Consider the following 20433-nt stretch of genomic DNA (forward strand, 5'->3'; position numbering starts at 1 on the left):
ACTTCACGGTCAGGGCGGCTAGGGTCGGGAACCAACTTCCAAGAGACGTGGTGCAGGCTTCTGCCCTGGGGGGCTTTAAGAAGAGGTTAGATGAACATCTTGCTGGGGTCGTTTGACCCCGATACTTTTTCCTGCCATGGCGGGGGGTCGGACTTTATGATCTGCCCAGGTCGCTTCCGACCCGACCAGCTATGAAACTATGAAACCACTGACCATAAAGTCCTTCTTTGGTTGCCCCCCACATCAATCCACCCAAACACCAGAGCAAAAACCAGCTTTCTCTTATCCTGCCCCTGCCTAAGTACTTACCTGAACTAAGCGAGGTGGAAGCACAGGGTCAATCATTAGCTCTTTTGCATCCTCCATCATGTCTCTGGTGCCCAGTATGAGAGTGGAGTTAGGAGACATAAGTAGAGGGCACAATTTCTAGCAAGCTCCACTGCAGTGGAAAAACAAACTCAAACGGAGCCCTTATAGGCATCATTGAACCATAGAAGTAATAGAAATTGAGGTGTTGAAATGTGACTCAGGAGGTCATATCTACTCCAATCCCCTGCTCCAAGCAGAACTAGCCCCAGCTACATCATCCCAGTCAAGGCTTTATCCACCTGGGTCTTCAAAACCTCCAAGGATGGAGACTGCACTACCTCTCTATGTAACCCGTTCCAGTGCTTCACCACCCTCCTAGTAAGAAGGTTTTTTCTAATATATAACCTCAACTTCCCTTGCTGCATCTTGAGCCCATTGCTCCTTCTCCTGTCATCTGCCCCCACTGAGAACAGTCCAACTACATCCTCTTTGAAACCAATCAGTCTGTGTAGTACTTCTCCCTTCTTCTGTGCTTTAAGTGCATACAGCGGCAAAGCTATGTAGATCCAAAGAAGTGGCTTGTACATCTCAGGGTAGTTGAAGTCACTCCACATAAATGCATATGAAAAACAGGTTTCACAGTAGCACTTCTGCTGTGAAGGAACTTCTCTCAGCTTGAATTACTTTGGGTGCATCTACACACCTCTCTATGGGGACGGAGCAACACGCTGCATCGCAGTATGGTGTGCTATGTCAATGGAGCGATCGTGTGGGTTTTCCCTGTGATTGGCAGCTACATCGCAATAGCAGCACACTCCCCCGGTATAGCGTGCCACTATGGTGACATAGTGGCGTAATCTAACCATGCACGGCACACAGAGAACGATAGAAAATTCAGGCTGGCAAGGACCTCAGGAGGTCCAACCCCCTGCTCCAAGCAGGACCAGCCCCAGCGACATCATCTCAGCGCAATATGGGCAGTTACTGTGGCATGCGTTAATACTCCCAAAAGGAAGTACTAAAGCACAGCGCTATAGCAATGTCACCATGCCACAATGTGTAGACACACTCATTGGGTAGCTGCAAGCATGAGATAATGTCACAACTGCTGAATCTCTAAAAAATGAACTCCCGTATGCAACAGCAAAACAAAACAAAGCAAAATAGAAACTGGAAAGTACATTGCTTAATATCTCACTGCTTAGTTAGGAGGTTGTCCCAGAAGAGGTTTCACTGATGCCGCTCTGCTGTGCATCCCTCCTTTGTCTGTATTACAGTATGCAAATACATAAACCGATGCCACAGACTTACACAGCAGGCCAAATGTCCTGGCCCAGCGCCCCAGCTCCAGACACTACATCATGTACAATCTCTAGCTGAAGGAGGTCTTCACTGGGCAGGGCATGAAGAGCTATTCAGGGGTCACTGACCCTCATTTCCTTCCTCAAGGCAATCGCGGATGCCATCACCTGCTTGCATGCTGCCAAATAGGACCCAGGCTGGGGACAGAAGCTGAACCTCCACCACTAGCCGTAGCCTTGCCACAACCATGATGTTATTACGTGCCCTTGCTGCGTGCCTGCCTGTGAGCTGTAACCACAGCAGACAAGAGCCTGACATTGAACAGCCCTTGCCTCCTCATCCTTAGCTCCTACAGTCTGAGTGTGGTGCAGTGACAGAAGGTGTAATCTGGAGATGGTCTCCTACTGGAAACTGAGGGAGTTGGCCCTTGGAAGATGGTCCTTCGATTCAGTAGCTCATTAGCTGAGAGACCAAGGGACTGAAGAGGTTGCTGACTGCTCCACAATACAGTTCTTTGTTGTTTGTACCTCTCATTCATTGTCTGCTTGTCTTTTCTGAACCTGGTGATCACTACATATGGGACAGGAGGGGTGTCTTGAGCCCCACCCATCTCTCGCCTTGCCTGGTGTTAGGGATTGGCAAGAGGAGCTCACCCCTCCGGTTAGGAGTCTGGCTGCCAGGTCAAGGGTCAGGAGATGAAGTCAGGGACAGGGCACGAGGAGAGGGGATGGATCTGGGTCAAGACCTGCTCAAAGTCTGGAAGTCCCACGCGTGTTGTGCAGCAAAGTTTAGGTGGGAGGCAGGCGAGTAACCAGCATCAGTCACCAGGGCTGAGCAGAAGGCAGTCTGAACCCAGTGGGGCCAGCTAGCTCGTTAGGATGTGGGGCCAGGACTTACCCTTACATGTTTTGTCTTTTGCATCAGCACGTAAGGTAAGCGGGGCCAGTCCGTGCGTTATCTCCTCCCCGGATAGCATGGCAACTCTGCCTGCCAAGGAGCAACATCCACAGGCACCGGATGAGACTAGAGCTCTGCACACTTTGACTCCTGGGAGGTAACGAAGTCCCGACTCTCCAGCGTTCCTGTTTGGTGCAGAGGTGGCCCTCAGGACCTGAGCAGCATTGCTGACGGTTTGCACCAGTGTCCCTGAGCTCGGAGTGCAGACCTGAGTGCTTTCACATGTGCAAAATGGTCTTTTTTTGGTGTTAAGGGGAGAGAGGAAGCAGGGAGGAGGAGAAGGTATGCTTTTGCTTTTGTACTACATTGTACAAAACATGAGAACATTTTTGAGAGAAAGGGAAGAATTGATGGGTTTCAGCAGGTGAATTTATAATTGTGACAGTAACTGATAAAAAATATATATTTTTTCATATGTGTTTGCAAGTGATAAGGACATGCAGAACAGATGTGAACAGGAAATTACTTTGATAAATATATCTCCCCTGCACAGATTCATAGGGAATTCCTCTTGAAATCTTCCTTTTTTTTTTTTTTATTTTTTTTGCATGTGATTTAGTTCTCTGTGTTCATCTAGCACAAAAATCTATCATAAAGTCTTTTAAACTGTTTAAATATTCAGTGCTAGGCTTCACATTAGGTGTTCAGGGTATATGGAGCCGGCTTGAAATAGTACAAAAAAAGCAGTTTCTATTCCCTCAGGTCGCCATAACATTTTGTGAGTCTGGAACTTTTCAACTATTAATTAATCCTGAATATTATAAATATTCATATGGAGACTCATATCAGACCAAAATTAAATGAGCTCATCATAGTTATTTTTACTGCACTGAAGATAGGGAATAAGGGAAAGCCGGCATTGTGATGATGCTGTTGTTTGGCCTTTTTTTTTTTTTAAACTTCTGGAACTTTCCAGAAGCATCTCTCTTGAGGATATGCTTTTATATGCAGTTTGAATGGTCTAGATAGTTTCTGTAAAAACAATCATCCATAAAAAGATAATATTTGGTATTTTCCTTGAGATGACAGTATAGTTCAAAGATGCTCTAATTTCAAGGATAACCATAAAAGTATGAAGACAGCAACTTCTCATTAGGTGGGCGGAAAACCCAGTGATAGGAAGGAGATCCCAAAAGACCGTGCAACATCTTTAGAGATTCCTAAGAAGAATTAGACCAGTTATCTTGCAATCAAACACTGTAACTAGCGGCAAATAGGACCCGGTTTTTCAAAGCCAATGTCTGACTGCTCACAACGGGAGTAGATGTAACTTTAGGCACCTACTTTTTAAAATCTGGCCCAGAAAACAAAGGAAACAAATAAGAATGCATCTAGGCTAAAAATTAACTGCTGACACAGCATGTGCCTGTGTGAGAGACCAAGATGGGGAGAGATAAATTAAGTGTAGCAGGAGAAACCTGAAACCAGACCAGCGCCTGCCTGAGCCAGGTGCTCCAGGGAGCCGGGAGCAGCCCCCAGCGATGGCCATCCAAGTGAGGCATGAGCCCATTCAGAACCAGTCAGGAACAAAAGACTTAGGCATGGTCCCAAATGAAGGCAGCACATGAATAAACAATGAGGTTTTAATTGCATTCCTGGGTCACTATTATTGAACTGTTTTTAATATACCTTCATGCGGGAGAGGATGTCTGGCGCTGAGGATGGGGCTATTCCAAGAATCTGAAAGTTATCGTGCGATCCATAGTGATGGCTTTCAAACTAAATGTCCCACTGGCACCCTCAGAAGCAAAGCCCTGACCTCGATTTGCCTTTCTTTGATTTGGTTGGCAGGGAAGACACGCTTTAGTAAAAAGGATTCAGGACAGTGTCCGCAGTGATTTTAAACTGAAACAGGGTCAAACATACAGGGCCAGATTTGATCACTTCCCAGGACTGACTTTATTCCACAAGAGCTTTCTTGTGCTTGCATCACATTTGTTATTGTGCAGTTCCTTGAAGCTTGCTTCATTTTGCACAGGAGGAAAAACAAAAACACTCAGATTTGAGGTCATTTCTCCAAGCCACATGAAAGATGGGAATTCAATGTCCAGGACTGAGGAGCTCTATTGATGGCTTTTCTTGTGCTCAAAGAAGAAACAGAAGGTCATCAAGAAAGGGGTTGTGTTCAAGACAGTGCAAGAATGCATTAGGAAAAGCATTGCTAGTGGCACTGAATTGCATTATTTCTTTTATGTCCAATTATTTCCTATCTTCTGAATTTAAAATAAATAAATAAATAAATAAATAAAGTGTACTTTCCTCCTGAGGCAACAGCACAGACGTGTCAGCTTCTGTTAGTTTATGACTAGCGGTGCTGGGTTTTTTTCCATCCTTAGATCTGACATGACCTGATGTACTGGATGGAAAACGTACACAGTCTGGTGAGGTGCTGCATACTGAAGTAGGAAAACTAATTTTCTTTAAATAGTAAGTATTAGTTAAAGTTAACGAGACCCCATTTGATCAGCAATTCATTTCTCACCTACACACAATCTCATTATATATTAACACTAATTTGCTGGCCAGTTGATAAGCAAAAAAAACTGTTCATGATCTGAGAATGAAATCTTAAAAACCCAGCAGGGGGGCAAAAAAACCAAAAGCCAACATATCTCTAAATAGTCCCCAGCTATGTTTCCCTTGATGGTTTGAATGTTTTTTTTTTTTGGTTTTTTTAAATAAAGATTTCTTCATCCATCATTTTTAAAGTTACTAGCCTGAATTCAAAAAAGCATCTGCCTTTTACGGGGTTTGGGTGAAAATCATCCATATCATGCATCCATATCCTCACATCTACAAAAGCAATTGGAATAAAGGTTGATGATACTATTAATATGGTTATAGATTTATAGATTTTACAGCCAAAAGGAAACATTACAACAAAAGTTGCAACAAAGTTCAGTGACTCTCACCCACTGGTTCCTGCAGCAGGTCCATAACCTCTGGCTGAGCTCCAACGTCCAGTCCAGACCATCGTGCCTTTCCTCAGCCTCCACAGGCAACCCAGCATTTTAAAAGGCGGAAATAATCTCTGTCCCAGCTCAGCACCAGAAAGCAAACAGCAATTGAAGCGTCTTTCAGGCCCCCCATGGGAATACCACGTACTCAAGGCCACAATGAGACCCCCGTAATGCTATCATACATACTATCACTTCCATAAATCAGTTATGCCACTTCTTGAAACAAGTCTGGTTCCTTGACCCCGACCCACCACTCGTTCTCGATCCGTATCAGGATTTGATTCCTCTAACATTCAAAAACGTTGTATTTGTTCATGACCATAAGTTCCCTATTTGATCTTGTACCAATATTGCCATTTATATTTAATCTGCTTTTCCCTCTTCCTCTTATTTACCTTGCAAATATATTAATGAAGATTAATCCTATCCCTTTTCAGCCTCTGTTTGGTCACATTAAACAAGCCAAGTTTGCTTAATCGCTTTTCATGAGATAGGTTCTCCATTCACCTCACCATCCTGGGAAACTTTTTCTCTGCCTAGTCCAGTTTAAATTAATCTGTTTTGAACACAGGTGTACAGAGCTGTACATGGTAGGCTAGACGGGGTCTGGCCGATGCCTTGCCCAGTGGCACTCATACTTTCCTGTTCCTACAGAAATACTCCACCTAATACATGCCAGGATTGCACTGGTGTTTTTCATGTCTCTATATTTAATACTAATGGCTCAGGGTTTTTCCTATGATTAAGCATCGAACAGTCTCCCTCTCTTTCCCTGTTGGCTCTATTCTCTGTGCCCCGACTGGACGTTTCGGTGCTGTCCCTCAAGTGCGTGACTGCACCTCACACCATTAAATTGTCCACTCCTCACACTGACCTACACCCTACTGCAGAGCACCTGCCAGGTTAACTCTACCCATATTCTGTATTTCATAAGTACACATCTATTTCTCACACCACCATCACTAATGAAGATATTAAAAAAATGGGTCCCAAGATCAGTCCCTGGGGACACCACGCACAACTTCACCCCAGTCTCATACCTCACTTCTCAGTATAAACTTTCCTTTTAGCCAACCTTTTATCTACCTTACAATTAAAGCATCAATGTCCATCTTGTCTTGTGTAGCTAATAATTTCATGTAAGGCCCAACATTAAATGTTTTGCTCAAATCTAGATAGATTAGGTCCACTGCATTTCAGTTATCTCAGAAACCTAGTTATCCCCCTCTAAAAGGATATTAGATAGGCCTGACATGATCTTTTTTTGCTAAAAACATGCTGTGCTTTATTCTGTTCTCTGAGCCTCTCCATGTTTCTATCTTTTTTTTTTTTTTTTTTTTTAAATCTATATCCTAAGACAGATATTTTTAAAAGATGGACCTTTTCAGACCACCTGATGACCCAGAGCATCTGTGTCTGGAAAATCCCAGGGAATCACCAGACTTGTCTCTGATGAAATCCCATTACCAGTACATAATCAGAGATGCAGCTTTATTTAGGGGTGTCACATTAGTTACCCTGAAGAGAGACTGGGGCATCATCTTGTGCTATAGGTCTCCAGGATGACTTTGTGGGTGGGAACTAGGGAGTGCAAGGGGCTGTGCTTGGTTGCAGAAAAGGCTTTGCTGCAGGTCTCAAGGACACTCCAGCTCCTGGAGCAGTGGCTCTTTGTGCAAATGGGGTTCACCAGGCCACATTCAAAGGCATACTGGTCTTGGTACTGCATGCAAGTGACCATAAATACCTTAGACATTGCCTTTGTGAGCTCCTTTAGCAACCATACTCCATGAGGACTTTGAAGCAGCATGGATGTGTGAGATGGGGTCTGTCCTGCAACTAACACTGGGGCTGTGGAGTTAATCACCAGCAAATAAAATTATTATAGCCCTGACTCCTTTCAGAGCCATGTACAGTCTCAGTCTGTGGGGCACAGCAGTGCTGCTACCCAGTGGCCCACATGTGGTGGATAGTGAAATGACCTTCAGGGATGGTTCGCTATGAAATAAGCAGAGGTAACTCTAGGAACAAGCAGTTGCAGACCAAGCAGTGGCAGCATCACCAGCATATGGTGAGGACAGCAGATGGAAATGGTTTTCCTCCTGAAAAGCCACATATCAGGTCATGTCAGATATCAGGATGCAAAAAACCCCAAAAAACAGCACAGTTAGTCATAAACTAAACAGAAGCTGACACGTCTACACTGTTGCCTCAGGACCAAATACACTTTTTTATTTTATTTTTTTAATTCAGAAGATAGGAAATAATTGGACATAAAGGAAATAATGCAATTCAGTGCCACTAGCAATGTTTTTCCTAATACATTCTTGCACTGTCTTGAACACAACCCCTTTCTTGATGACCTTCTGTTTCTTCTTTGAGCACGAGAAGAGCCGTCTGTAGAGCTCCTCAGTCCTGGACATTGAATTCCCATCCTTCATGTGGCTTGGAGAAATGACCTCAAATCTGAGTGTTTTTTTTTTTTTCTCCTGTGCAAAATGAAGCAAACTTCAGGATACTGCACAATAACAAATGTGATGCAAGCACAAGAAAGCTCTTGTGGAATAAAGTCAGTCCTGGGAAGTGATCAGATCTGGCCCTGAGTATTTGACCCTGTTTCAGTTTAAAAATCACTGCAGACACTGTCCTGAATCCCTTTTGCTAAAGCGTGTCTTCCCTGCCAACCAAATATAACCCTTGATGATGCTGTGACACAACCAGTACAGGTCACCACTGCCCAGCCCCTGGCCACGGGTCTACAAATCCTCAATGGCAGAGCAGACGGAAGATGATGTTCATCTCAAGGGCTGCAAAGTTGGATGAAGGCTCCAGCAGAATGAGATCCCGGTTGGAGCAAGGTCCCATTTTGTCAAGAGCCATGTAGAAGCTGATGTGCAGCAGCTTCTCCTTGATAAAAGAAGTCATGCACAGGCATTTTTCAAGAAGACTTCCTCAGCTCCCCCATGGCTGCTACTCAAGCCTGCAAGCAGGAAGGGCAAAGGGAGAAGAAGAAAGGATGAAAGCAAGAAGGATGAGAGAAGAGAGGAGTGGAGGGGGGAAGGAGAAAGAAAGGGGAAAAAATCAATTAATAAAAGCATAACAGCTCTGCCTGGAGGGCAGCAAGAGCACAAGACGATGGTGATTTGAGTAATTTTTTTGTCAGGATATGCTCTGATGCTCTGACTGGTGGTGACAATGTGGGGATCTGCATCATGAGAGACCTTGTGGTCTGAGGTCTCTCAGCTCCAGAGGACCCCCAGGGCAGAAACTGTTGGTACGTTTACTTGACGAGAGACGATTGATTTTTCTCTAAAATCATTTTAAATTGATCTCGTTTTGGTTGGCCAGGTAGAATCTGTATGTCTGTCAACTGCGTGTGTTGTACGGTGTGAAGTACAATCACAGGGAAGTGATTTAAAAGAGTTGTTGTAAGTTCAAACAGGCAGTAAATCTAAATGCCTGCAAAGAGCCATTTGCTGCTATCCCAGGTGAAATTTGCACTTCCTTTCTTTACTTGGGTTTGTATCTGGCTGGTTCTTCCATGGGGATGTGCTGTTTTTCAGCTCTTAACCTCAGTGTAAATGCTTATCATAGCAAGGATACCTCTGACCCCTAACCTCAGCTCGTCTAAGTGTAGAGTACAGTCAAGACAAATGAATCTATTTTACACCAGCTGAGAATCTGGCTTTGCACGTGAAAAGATGAAGTGGCAGCTCTGTTTCAACAGGATTTTAGGCTAAGCTTTCTGAGTAGTTGTAAAGTCTGGAGTCAAAGTATTATCCTGTTTGATTAAGCAAAAATACGAGACAAGGACGAAGAAAGGTAGACATGCTAAATGTAAACTCCGGGAGTGGTGCGAGACACACGGGTGAAATCCCACTGTGCCCCCGCACCCCAAAGCCCCCCAGCGACCCCCAACTGCCACCGAGTGCCCCTGCCGACCCCCAGCAGCAGCCGGAGGTAAGCGGGGCCCAGGGTGGGAGGGACTAGCCCCAGCCTAGCTGCGGGGAGGTGGCTAAGCTGGCCTCTACTTGGCCCAGCCCCCCAGGGGCTGGAGCTGTGCAAACAGGCTGCACAAAGAGGCGTGCTTGTCTGCATGAGTTAGCGTGAAGTTTGCACAGGAGGGTGAGTGGGAGGGCCCAAGGCCTTGCCTGTGAGTCCTCTTGAGTAGGTAGGCTTTCCCAAACATAGCTGGCCTACCAGTCGCAAGCCACGGAAGGGCATATGGCGCAACCCAAGGGTTCCCTTGGGCTCTGTGGCCCCCCACTCTGGCACCTCAGCAGCCTCCACCCAGACGGACCCATGCTTTCTGGCTCCACGCAGACGGAGCCCCTGGCTCTTGGCTGCGGGGGCTGCCGGTCCCTTTTTCAGGCTCTGGGGCCCTGGAGCATGGCCACCTCCCCTTGTGGGGTCTGGTCCCTACTGGGGTCTCTGGTGCACCAGCTGGAGGGGGTCCAGGCCACGGTCCAGAGACTGCGCGCCATCAGGGACTGTGAGCAGGAGATTGACTCGTACTGCCAGGCCCTTCTCCCCTGGGAGCCGGAGGGTAGACCACCATCTTCCTCCATGACAAGGGAAGACTCCAGGACCTCCCATCCTGTCCAGCCCAGGGCTTGGACCGAGGTGGTCAAGGGCCCTAAGGCTCGCCACACCGAGGCCCCTGCCCCGCTGGAGCTTAGCAACAGGTACAGACATCTTGCTGCTCCATTAGAGCCTGTGGAGTTGCCAGCTCCTGCAGGCAGCATGGGCTCAACTGCAGCTACTGCCCCCACTCCCCCCAAGATGAAACTCAAAGTCCTTGTCATGGGAGACTCCATTTTCAGGGGGACTGAGAGGGGAATATACCACCCTGACCCCTTAGCCTGGAAGTCTGTTGCTTCCTGAGAGTCCAAATCTGAGACATTGCAGAAAAGATTCCTAAGCTCCTCTGGCCCACAGACCACTACCCCATGCTCCTTATCCATGTGGGCACCAATGACAAGGCTCGGAGCAATCCCAGCTAGGTCATGAAGTGCTACAGGGATTTGGGAGTGGGGCTAAAGGGTCTGGGGGCGCAAGTGGTGTTTTCCGCGATCCTCCAAGTTTCAGGCTATGGGCTGAGGACGGACAGGGGGATTGAGTTACTGAACCATAGACTGTGGCGCTGGTGTCCTCGGGAAGGCTTTGGCTTCCATGACCACAGCCCGCTCTTTGGCGAGAGAGGCAGCAAGCTTCTGGGAAGAGATGGGGAGGAGGCTCTTTTCAGCCAGATGGGCTGACCTGCTTCATTGGGCTTTAAACTAAGCCCGTTGGGGGACAGGCCTGATGAGCAACCCTTGCAAAGTCAGCAGGCCAAGGCCCTTAAGGGAGCCCATCCCTGCCCCAGCCCTGGTACAATCTGTGGGCAAGGCAGGAGCCCCCAAGGGGACACTTGCCTGACTGTACACAAATGCCAGGAGCTTGAGGAAAAAGCAGGAGGAACTCATCCTCCTGCTTAACACAAATAATTATGATCTTATAACAGAGACCCCTCTGGGTCTATGGGTACAGGTGGACCATGGGTACAGATGGCTATACCCTGTACAGGAGGGATTGAGTGAAGAAAAGTGGTGGGGATGTAGCTCTCTCTATTAAGGAAAGCTATGTGTCTTTGCAAAGAGATATTGGCACCCACGGTGGACAACTTGAGACCCTCTGGGTTAAAATCCATGGGGAACAAGGCACAGGAGGCACTATGGTGAGAATCTACTACAGATCCCTTTCCCAGGATCAAGATCTTCGTGAAGAGTTTGCCAATGAATTGGCTGACGCCGCACGCTCCCGATGCATGGTTGTCATGGGAGACCTCAACTACCCAGACATCTCATGGAAAGAGTACTCAGCCAAATTCTAATGGTTTCAAAGCTTCCTATCATGCATGGATGAGCTCTATTTGACACAAGAAGTCTACGGACGATGAGAGGTAAAGTGCTGCTTGACCTGGTTCTGGTAAGGGGGGATGACCTAATCAGTGACCTAATGATCAAATGGAAGCTGGGTAACAGTGACCATGAGCTGATCACCTTCACCATCCACTGTAAAGCAGGCAAGTCAGTCAGTAATACAGAAGTCCTTGACTTCAGGAAAGCCAACTTCAACAAGCTAAGGAAGTTTGTCATTGAGGCCCTAAAGGGCTACAACCCAAAGGGGAGGGGAGTCCAAGATGGGTGGTTGCTCCTCAAGGGAGCGATCCTGGATGTACAAGCAAAGTTTATCCCATCTTGGAGGAAAGTCAGCAAAAGGGCACAGCAGTTCCGTTGGCTCTGCAGTGAACTAGCAGACACCCTGCATCTAAAATGAAAGACCTACAAAGCATGAAGGAACCAGATCCACCACCAAGGAGGAATATTCTGCTCTGGTCCAGATCTGCAGAGAGCAAACCAGGAAAGCCAAGGCTGTGACAGAACTCCAGCTAGCTACAAATATCAAGGACAATAAAAAGACTTTTTTTAGATATGTGGGAAGCGGAAGGAAAAGCAAGGGCAACATTGGACCCCTGCTAAACCAGATGGGACAACTGACAACCGATGACAGGAAAAAGCCAACTTGCTAAATGGGTACTTTGCATCAGTTTTTCATCAGTCCCATGGGATGCCCCTGCCCACTATGGGACAGGAGGGAGGCCTGGGTGAGGGAGGTTCCCTACCTTTCATCAAAGCTGACCTCGTGAAGGAACACCTTGAGAGGCTGGATACTTTCAAGTCAGCTGACCTTGATAATTTACACCCAGGTACTGAAGGAGCTGGCGAGCGTCATAGCCCAGCCCCTGGCATGGATCTTTGAGACCTCCTGGTGCTCTGATGTAGTGTCCAAAGATTGGAAGAAGGCCAATGTGGCGCCTATCTTCAAGAAAGGGAGGAAAGTGGATCCGGGAAAGCTACAGGTCCATCAGCCTGACCTCTATCCCAGGGAAGGTCTTGGAAAAGATTATCAAAGAGGCCATCCTTAACAGACTAGCTGACTGCAACAATTTGAGGGATACCCAGAACAATCTCATTTCCTTTTATGACCAGGTGACCTATCATCTGAACACAGGGGAAGTGATTCTTGACTTTAAAAAACCTTCGATCTGGTATCTCACCGTCACCTCTTGGCAAAACTAGCTAACAGTGGCCTCAGCCTCACCACAATCCACTAGCTGGGGAACTGGCTCTGCAGTAGGACCCAGAGGGTGGTGGTTGACAGAAGTCAATCGTCATGGTGTGCTGTGACCAGTGGGGTCCCTCAAGGCTCTGTCCTAGGGCACATACTATTTAACTCACACTTTTGTGCAGGGGACATGCTTGGGAGGGATGGGCTACATCTGTCCCCTGAAGGCAAGTGAGTCTTTTCTTTCAGGTTGGCTGATCTCTTATGGCTTGCTTTAAACTAGCTTTGCCTGGGGATGAGGCCACAGGAGAACATGAGGACACCTCCCAGCCAAGACAGGTGACATGCACAAAGAGTACCCAGGTAAGTGACAGGGGTCCGGATAGTCCTAAGAATTGGGGGGTGGTGCATGCACCAATATGAGGCCTTAAATGCCTCTACACTAATGCTCATAGCATGGGGAATAAGCAAGAGGAATTCATCCTAGTACAATACCAGACATAATGGAGCTCACAGAAACCTGGTGGGATTCATCCCATGACTGTGCGGTAAACATTAGGGGCTACAGACTATACAGGTGGGATAGAACAGGGAGGAAAGGTGGGGGCATGGCACTTGACAGCAAAGAGCAATACAAATCCTCAGCTAACAGCATGGGTTCAGAGGAAGTCAGAGGCAGACTGAAGTGCTGTGGGTCAGAGTACAGGGGGGTTATGGGGAAAGGAACTTAACAGTGGGGGTCTACTACAGACCACCCAAACAAGGGGATGAGCTGGACTACGAATTCTTGGTTCAGCTTGCAGAAGCAATTAAGCCAAGGGATGTAGTCATTATGGGTGATCTAAATTACCCAAATATCTGCTGAGAGGAGCAGTCAACCAGGTCTGACTGCTCACAAAGTTCCTTGCTTAGATACAGGACCTCCATCTAACCCAGGAGGTGCATAGTCCCACCAGAGGGAATGCCCTGCTGGACCTGGTGCTGGCCATGGGTGACAACCTGGTGAGGGAACTCCAGGTTCTCGACCACCTGGGTGACAGTATCGTCGCCTGCTGGAATTCACCATCCAGCGCAGGTTGTCAAGGGCCTGCAGCAAGGCAGTAGGCCTTGACTTCAAGAGGGCCAACTTCAATGAGTTGAAAAGATTGGTAGGAGGGGCACTGTGGTCCTGGAGGGTAGGGGAACAGTGTGTCCAAGAAAAGTGGTTGTTCTTTAAGGAGACAACCCTCTGAGCCCAGGGGGTGTCATTCCCAATGAGAATCAAAGGGGGCAAGAGTGCGCTAAAGCCCCCCCGGCTCACCAAAGGCATTCAGGAATGTCTGAAAGCCAAAAAGGAGGCATACACCCAGTGGAAAAGAGGGGCTAACACCAAAGAGGAGTATACCTCCATTGCTTGGGTTTGTAGGGGGGCTGTTAGGAAAGCTAAGGCAGATACGGAACTAGAGCTTGCATCAAGGATCAAGGACAACAAAAAGTCCTTTCTTAAATACATAGGGAGTATAAAGAAGGCACCAGGTAATGTGGGGCCCATGCAGGATACATTTGGCAATTTGATGGTTGCACCAGAGGAAGAGGCAGACCTTTTTAACAAATCATTTGTCTCCATTTTTTGTGCAGGGACTGGGACATCTCCCCCATCAGGATTCAGGGATGTGGACAGCATTGAGAGGGTTCAGAGGAGGCCACTCGCATGGTCAGGGGGCAGCAGGGCAGGCCCTATGAGGAAATATTACGGGACCTGAATTAGTTCAGCCTCCACAAGAGAAGACTGAGAGGGGACCTGGTGGCCATCTATATACTTCCCAGGGGAACCAGTGGGGAATGGGAGAAACCCTGTTCCTTTGAGCACCTCCCAGAGAAACAAGGAATAATGGTTGTAAGTTGTTTGAGAGTAGGTTCAGGCTGGACATTAGAAGCGCTACTTCACAGTCAGGGCAGCCAGGATCTGGAACCAGCTTCCAAGGGAAGTGATGATGGCTTCTAGCATTGGGTCTCTATTGGTGCTGAGGGTCTTAAAGAGGAGGCTTGATAATTACCTAGCTGTGGTCATATGAACCCAGTATTCACTCCTGCCAAGGGCAGGGGGTCGGACTTAATGATCTACTTAGGTCCCTTCCAACCCTACAACTATGAAACAATGAAACATCTTCATTAATGATGTGGACATTGGTGTCAGAAGTGGACTGGCCAAGTTCTCCAATGACACCAAACTCTGGGGTAAAGCGTCCACACCTGAGGACAGGAGGGTGATCCAGGCAGATCCTGACAGGCTCAGAAAATGGGGGGATGAGAACCTGATGGTGTTTAACACCGAAAAATGCAAGGTTCTTCACCTTGGGAGGAAAACCCTGCAGCATGCTTATAGGCTCAGCAGTGCTACATTGGCCAGCATTATGGATGAGAGGGACTTGGGGGTCATGATTGACCACAAGATGAACATGAGCCTTCAATCTGATGCTGTGTTTGGTAAAGTGAGCAGAACCCTGGCTTGCATCCATAGATGCTTCTCAAGCAAATCCCAGGATGTCATTCTCCTCTTGCATTTGGCCTTGGTGAGCCACAACTCGAGTACTGCATCCAGTTTTGGACTCCACAATTCAAAAAGGACATGTAGAAGCTTAAGAGAGTCTAGAGAAGAACCACACGCATGATCAGAGGTCAGGAAAACAGACCTTATGATGAGAGGCTGAGAGCCATGGGACTCTTCAGCCTAGAAAAGTGCAGGCTCAGGGGTGATCTGATGGCCACCTATAAGTTTATCAGGGGTGGTCACCAGGATCTGGGGGAATGTCTGTTCACCAGAGCGCCCCAAGGGATGACAAGGTTGAACGGTCTCAAACTTCTCCATGAACATTTCAAGCTGGACATAAGAAAGTATTTCTTTACTGTCCGAGCCCCCAAGGTCTGGAATAGCTTGCCACCAGAGGTGGTTCAAGTACCTACTTTGAATGTCTTCAAGAGCCATTTGGATGTTTATCTTTCTGGGATCCTATGATCCCTGCTGACTTCTTGCCCCTGGGGCAGGGGGCTGGACTCAATGACCCTCCCGGGTCCCTTCCAGCCATAATGTCTATGAATCTATGAAAATTTAATGTTAGATTAGTTTGCCTGGGCTGTTACTGCAGCAGTATACAGGAAGGGCCAGCAAATAACACACAACTTGTCACTGACAACTTCATGTAGCACAATTTCACACTCACCTGTTTTAACCACACCATATGCAAATTAAATATGCAGTTCTTTACATCATTCTCTGAAAGGGTAAAGCATCAGTTAAAGTATATACATAGACAGAGATAGACATAGATCTCTATCTATCTATAGATAGAGCTATATCTATATATCTCCATCTCTTTATATATCTAGATCTAGATCTAGATCTAGATGTCTATATCTACCTCTTTATCTAGATCTAGGTGTCTATATCTGTATCTACACCTAGACATCTAGATGTAGATATAAAACACATATACTGGAGATGTCTTGTTAGAGGGATAAAGTTAAACAGGAATAGGGCTGGAAGGAGTTTCAGGAGGTCATCTAGTCCAACCTCTGGCTCAAGGAAGGGAGATCTCTGCCGACTCTAAACCACCCCATTTAAGGACTTATTTTCCCCCCTAAAGACTTTCAGTGAAGGAGATTCCTCTATAGGTAATGTTTTCCAGGACTTTACTGGCCTCACAGGTAGGATGGCCTTTCTAATACCCAACCCTAAGTTCCCTTGCTGAAATATAAGACCATTACTTCTTGTCCTGTCCCCTGTAGACACAACTGTTGATTTCCATCTTCTTTATAACAACCCTGTTGGTTTTTGCAGACTGTTCTCTAATCCCCCTTAGTCTTTTCTTCTCCAGATTATGCAATTCCAGTTCCTCCAACATTTTCCCATAAATCATATTTTCTCCATTCTAACATTTCTGTTGCTTGCTGCTTGGTTCCTTCCCACATCTTTCTTGAGGTGCAGTCCCCAAACTGGGCACAGGACTGCAGGTGACACCTCAGCAGTGCTGAGTCAAGTTGAAGGAGGATTGCCACCCATAAACTACAGTCCTGTGGCTTCACTTTCAGTGGAAATGTGCACTTACCACCAGGATACTGGCTGGAATGACCCAATTAGTGAGATCATCATGCTCAGGTAGGTTACACTGCATTTTCCCAATTGGCAGGTGACATAAGCATGAAGGCAAGTCATTATTTGCCAGGATGGACTAGATTCTCTTAAACTAGTCAAAGATATTCAGCACCAATAGAGACCCAATGTAGGTCAGCAACCAGTGGAGAACACCCTCCATGAAGGGAGATTTTCTTGCTTTGTCAGGGCTTGCTTGTCCCGGTGAAGGTGAAAATTTGGTTTGGGGTCCTGGAAATCATATGAAAATGGATGAATACAGGTTAAAAAAAAACAAACAAAAAAGAAGCCTACACCAGATGGAAAACTGTTATAGTCACCAGGGAGGACTACTTAGCAGTAGCCTGTACCTGTGGGGAATGGTCCAGAAAAGCCAAGGCAGCAACCAAACTCAGATAGCCACCTGGATCAAGGATAACAAAAAGTCATTCTTCAGATATGTGGGAAGTTGGAGGAAGAGCAAAAGCAACATTGGCTCCCTGTGAGATCAAAAGGGGCAGCTGACGTCTGACACCCCAGAAAAAAACAGTCTCCTAAATGCTTAATTTGTCAGTGTTCTACCCACCCAAGGGGTCACACTGTCAGACAGGGCACAAAGCATCTGGGGATCAGGAGATGGGCTCACAAGTGGTGTAGATCAAGTGAGTGAACACCTCAAAAGTCTTGACATCCATAATTCCACAGGCCTGAACAGATTACACTTGAAAGTCTTAAAAGAGCTGGTGGACATCATAGCTTGCCCTATGGCCAAGATATCTGAAAACCAATGGCACTTGGACGGTGTATCAGAAGATTGGAAAACAGCCAATGTGGTCCCAATCTTTAAGAAAGAGAGGAAAGAAGGTCCAGGGAATTACAGACCTATCAGTCTGACATCCATCCCTGGAAAGATCTTGGAGAAATTATCAAGGGATCCATCTGCAACAGGCTAACAGAAGGCAACCTACTGAATGGCAGCCAACATGGTTTCTTTATTGGAAGGTCTTCCCTGACCAACCTCATCTCCTTCTATGATCAGGTGATGCATTGTCTGGACAAGGGAGATGAGGTTGATGTCATTTATCTGGATTTCAAAAATGCCTTTAACTTGGTCTACCATAATGTCCTCATGACCAAGCTGGGGAACTTTGTTTCGACCCTTGTATGGTCCAATGGCTGTGGAAGTGCCTCTGGAGTCTGACCCAAAGGGTACTAGTTGATAGGAACAAATCAACGTGGTACAAGGTTACCAGTGGAGTCCCCCAGAGCTCAGTGCTCAGGCTGGTACTCTTCGATATTTTCATTAATAATCTGGATTCGGGCATCAGATGCAGACTGGCAAAGTTTGTGGATGACACTAAACTATGGGGTAAAGCGGTCACACTGGAAGACAGGTTGAGGACATAAGCCAACCTGGACACTCTTGCAAAGTGGATGGACCAAAACCTGATGGCATTCAACATAGACAAATGCATGGTTCTTCACCTTAGGAGAAAAAAAAACCAAGCATCTTACTTATAAGCTCGGCAATGCTACGTTCACTAGCACCGCGACAGAAAGAGACTTGGGGTCTCGGTTGACCATAAGATGAACATGAGCTACCAATGCAATACCATAGCCGGCAGACCAAAACAAACTCTGGCTTGCATCCACCAATGCATCTCAAGCAAAACTAGGGACGTCATCCTCCCACTTTACTCAGCCTTAGTCAGGCCACAGCTGAAATACTGGATCCAGTTTTGGGCCCCCACATCAGGAGGGATGTGGATAAGCTTGAGAAAATCCAGAGGAGAGCCACTCATATGATCAAAGGCCAAGAGAGCAAGCCTTATGAGGAGAGGTTGATGGACATGGGACTCTTCAGCCTGGCAAAGAGAAGGCTCAGGGGGGACTTGGTGATTACCTATAAGTATATAAGGGGGGGCGCATCAGGTTCTGGGAGAATAGCTGTTCACCAGGGCTCCCCAAGGGATAACTAAGTCTAACAGGCACAAACTTCTACAAAGATGATTCAGACTCAATATAAGGAAAAACTTCTTTACAGTCTGAGGCCTGGAACAGACTTCCCCAGAGGCAGTGCAAGCACCTACTCTGGACTCATTCAAAGGGTGCTTGGATGTTTATCTTGCTGGGATCAACTGATCTCTGCAGACTGCCTTCCTCTGGCAGGGGGCTGGACAGAATGATCTCACAGGGTCCCTTCCAGCCCCTAATATCTATGAAATCTAGTCTAGATGTCTATGAAAACCAACCCTATATTTCTGAAGACCAATCATGCTTCCTTCCCCTAATAATAAGTAATGAAAAACCAGGAAAAAAACAAAACACTTTAATCCAAAATTCCATCTATTGTTTCAACATGGAATACCCTTCCCTTCATTCTCCTTGTCCCAGTGTAATTCTTGAATACCTGATGAAAGTAATTTTGGTAAGAAAGTTAAGATATTGAGTGACTCCAATACATACCCAATGGCTCTTCAATGCCAACATGGTTAATCACAATTTCACATCAGTTTTTCATTTAAGACTCAATCTACTTTAGAAAGATAACAGTGCAGTGTTTGGTAATAGGCTTCACTCCACAGCCTTGTAGACATTTTGCAATCCCAGTAACGATAATGAGAGAAGATGGAGAGCCTATTATAGGGAAACATGATAAATGTTTTATAATTTGTTAAGCATTTATTAATCATTCACATTCAAATGATTTAAAAATTAATCTAGAAGCCATAAATGACTTAGTGAGATCAAGCTTATGCTGGTGGCAGCCAGTAAATGTCTGTGCCACTGGGTCTGGGACCTGAAGGAGGACCATCGATCCTTGCATGCAAATCCATGAGTTGTGCAGCAGCTTCAGCGAGATAGAAAATCAGGGCAGTAAAATCTGGGCCATATTCCCTTGGCCTATACTAGCTACTGCATTGACTGTACACTGCGGTTGTGCTGTGCAGCATCATGCCCCATGCCTCAGGCGACCCAGTCATACAGGACTTTAGTGGCAGTGAGATATGGATTGGATGGTGAGGAACAGCTGTTACGCACTGAAGAAGGTGGATGATCATGCTAATGAGTGACTTAAAATAACAAGGCAGCTGTACAGAAGCATCCATGGTACAAAAAAGTCCAACCGTTATTTCTGTACAAGTTGACATTTACGATCCCTATTAGGGAAACTAAATCACACAAGGTAATGAAGCTGGGGGTAGCAGTTATCTAGAATAGGGCCTAGAATACAGACTCAGTTACTAACGAGGCACTATATGACCTTAGTGAAACTGATCTGGGTTTGTTTTGAGTTATTTTATTTATTCATATATTGATTTGATATTGTTTCATTGTTGGTAGGGTCAGAAGGGACCTGAGCAGATCATCAAGTCAGACCCCCAACAGTGGCAGGAAAGCAAGGTGTACATCTAGCCTCCTCTTAAAACCCCCCAGGGTAGGAGCCTGCACCACTTCTCTTGGAAGTTGGTCCCAGCTCCTAGCCGCCCTGACTGTGAAATCGCACCTCCTGATGTCTAGTCTGAATGTCCCCTCTGCCAGCTTGTGACCGTTATTCCTGGTCACTCTTGGCGGTGCTCGGGGGAACAGGGACTCCCCCAGTGCCTGCTGGTCCCCCCTGACTAGTTTATAACAGGCCACAAGATCCCCCTCGGCCTTCTCTTGTGGAGGCTGAACAGGTTCAGGTCCCGT

Source organism: Crocodylus porosus, unplaced genomic scaffold (genome assembly GCF_001723895.1).
Source record: "Crocodylus porosus isolate Cpor-Errol unplaced genomic scaffold, CroPor_comp1, whole genome shotgun sequence".
Classification (NCBI taxonomy): Eukaryota; Metazoa; Chordata; order Crocodylia; family Crocodylidae; genus Crocodylus; species Crocodylus porosus.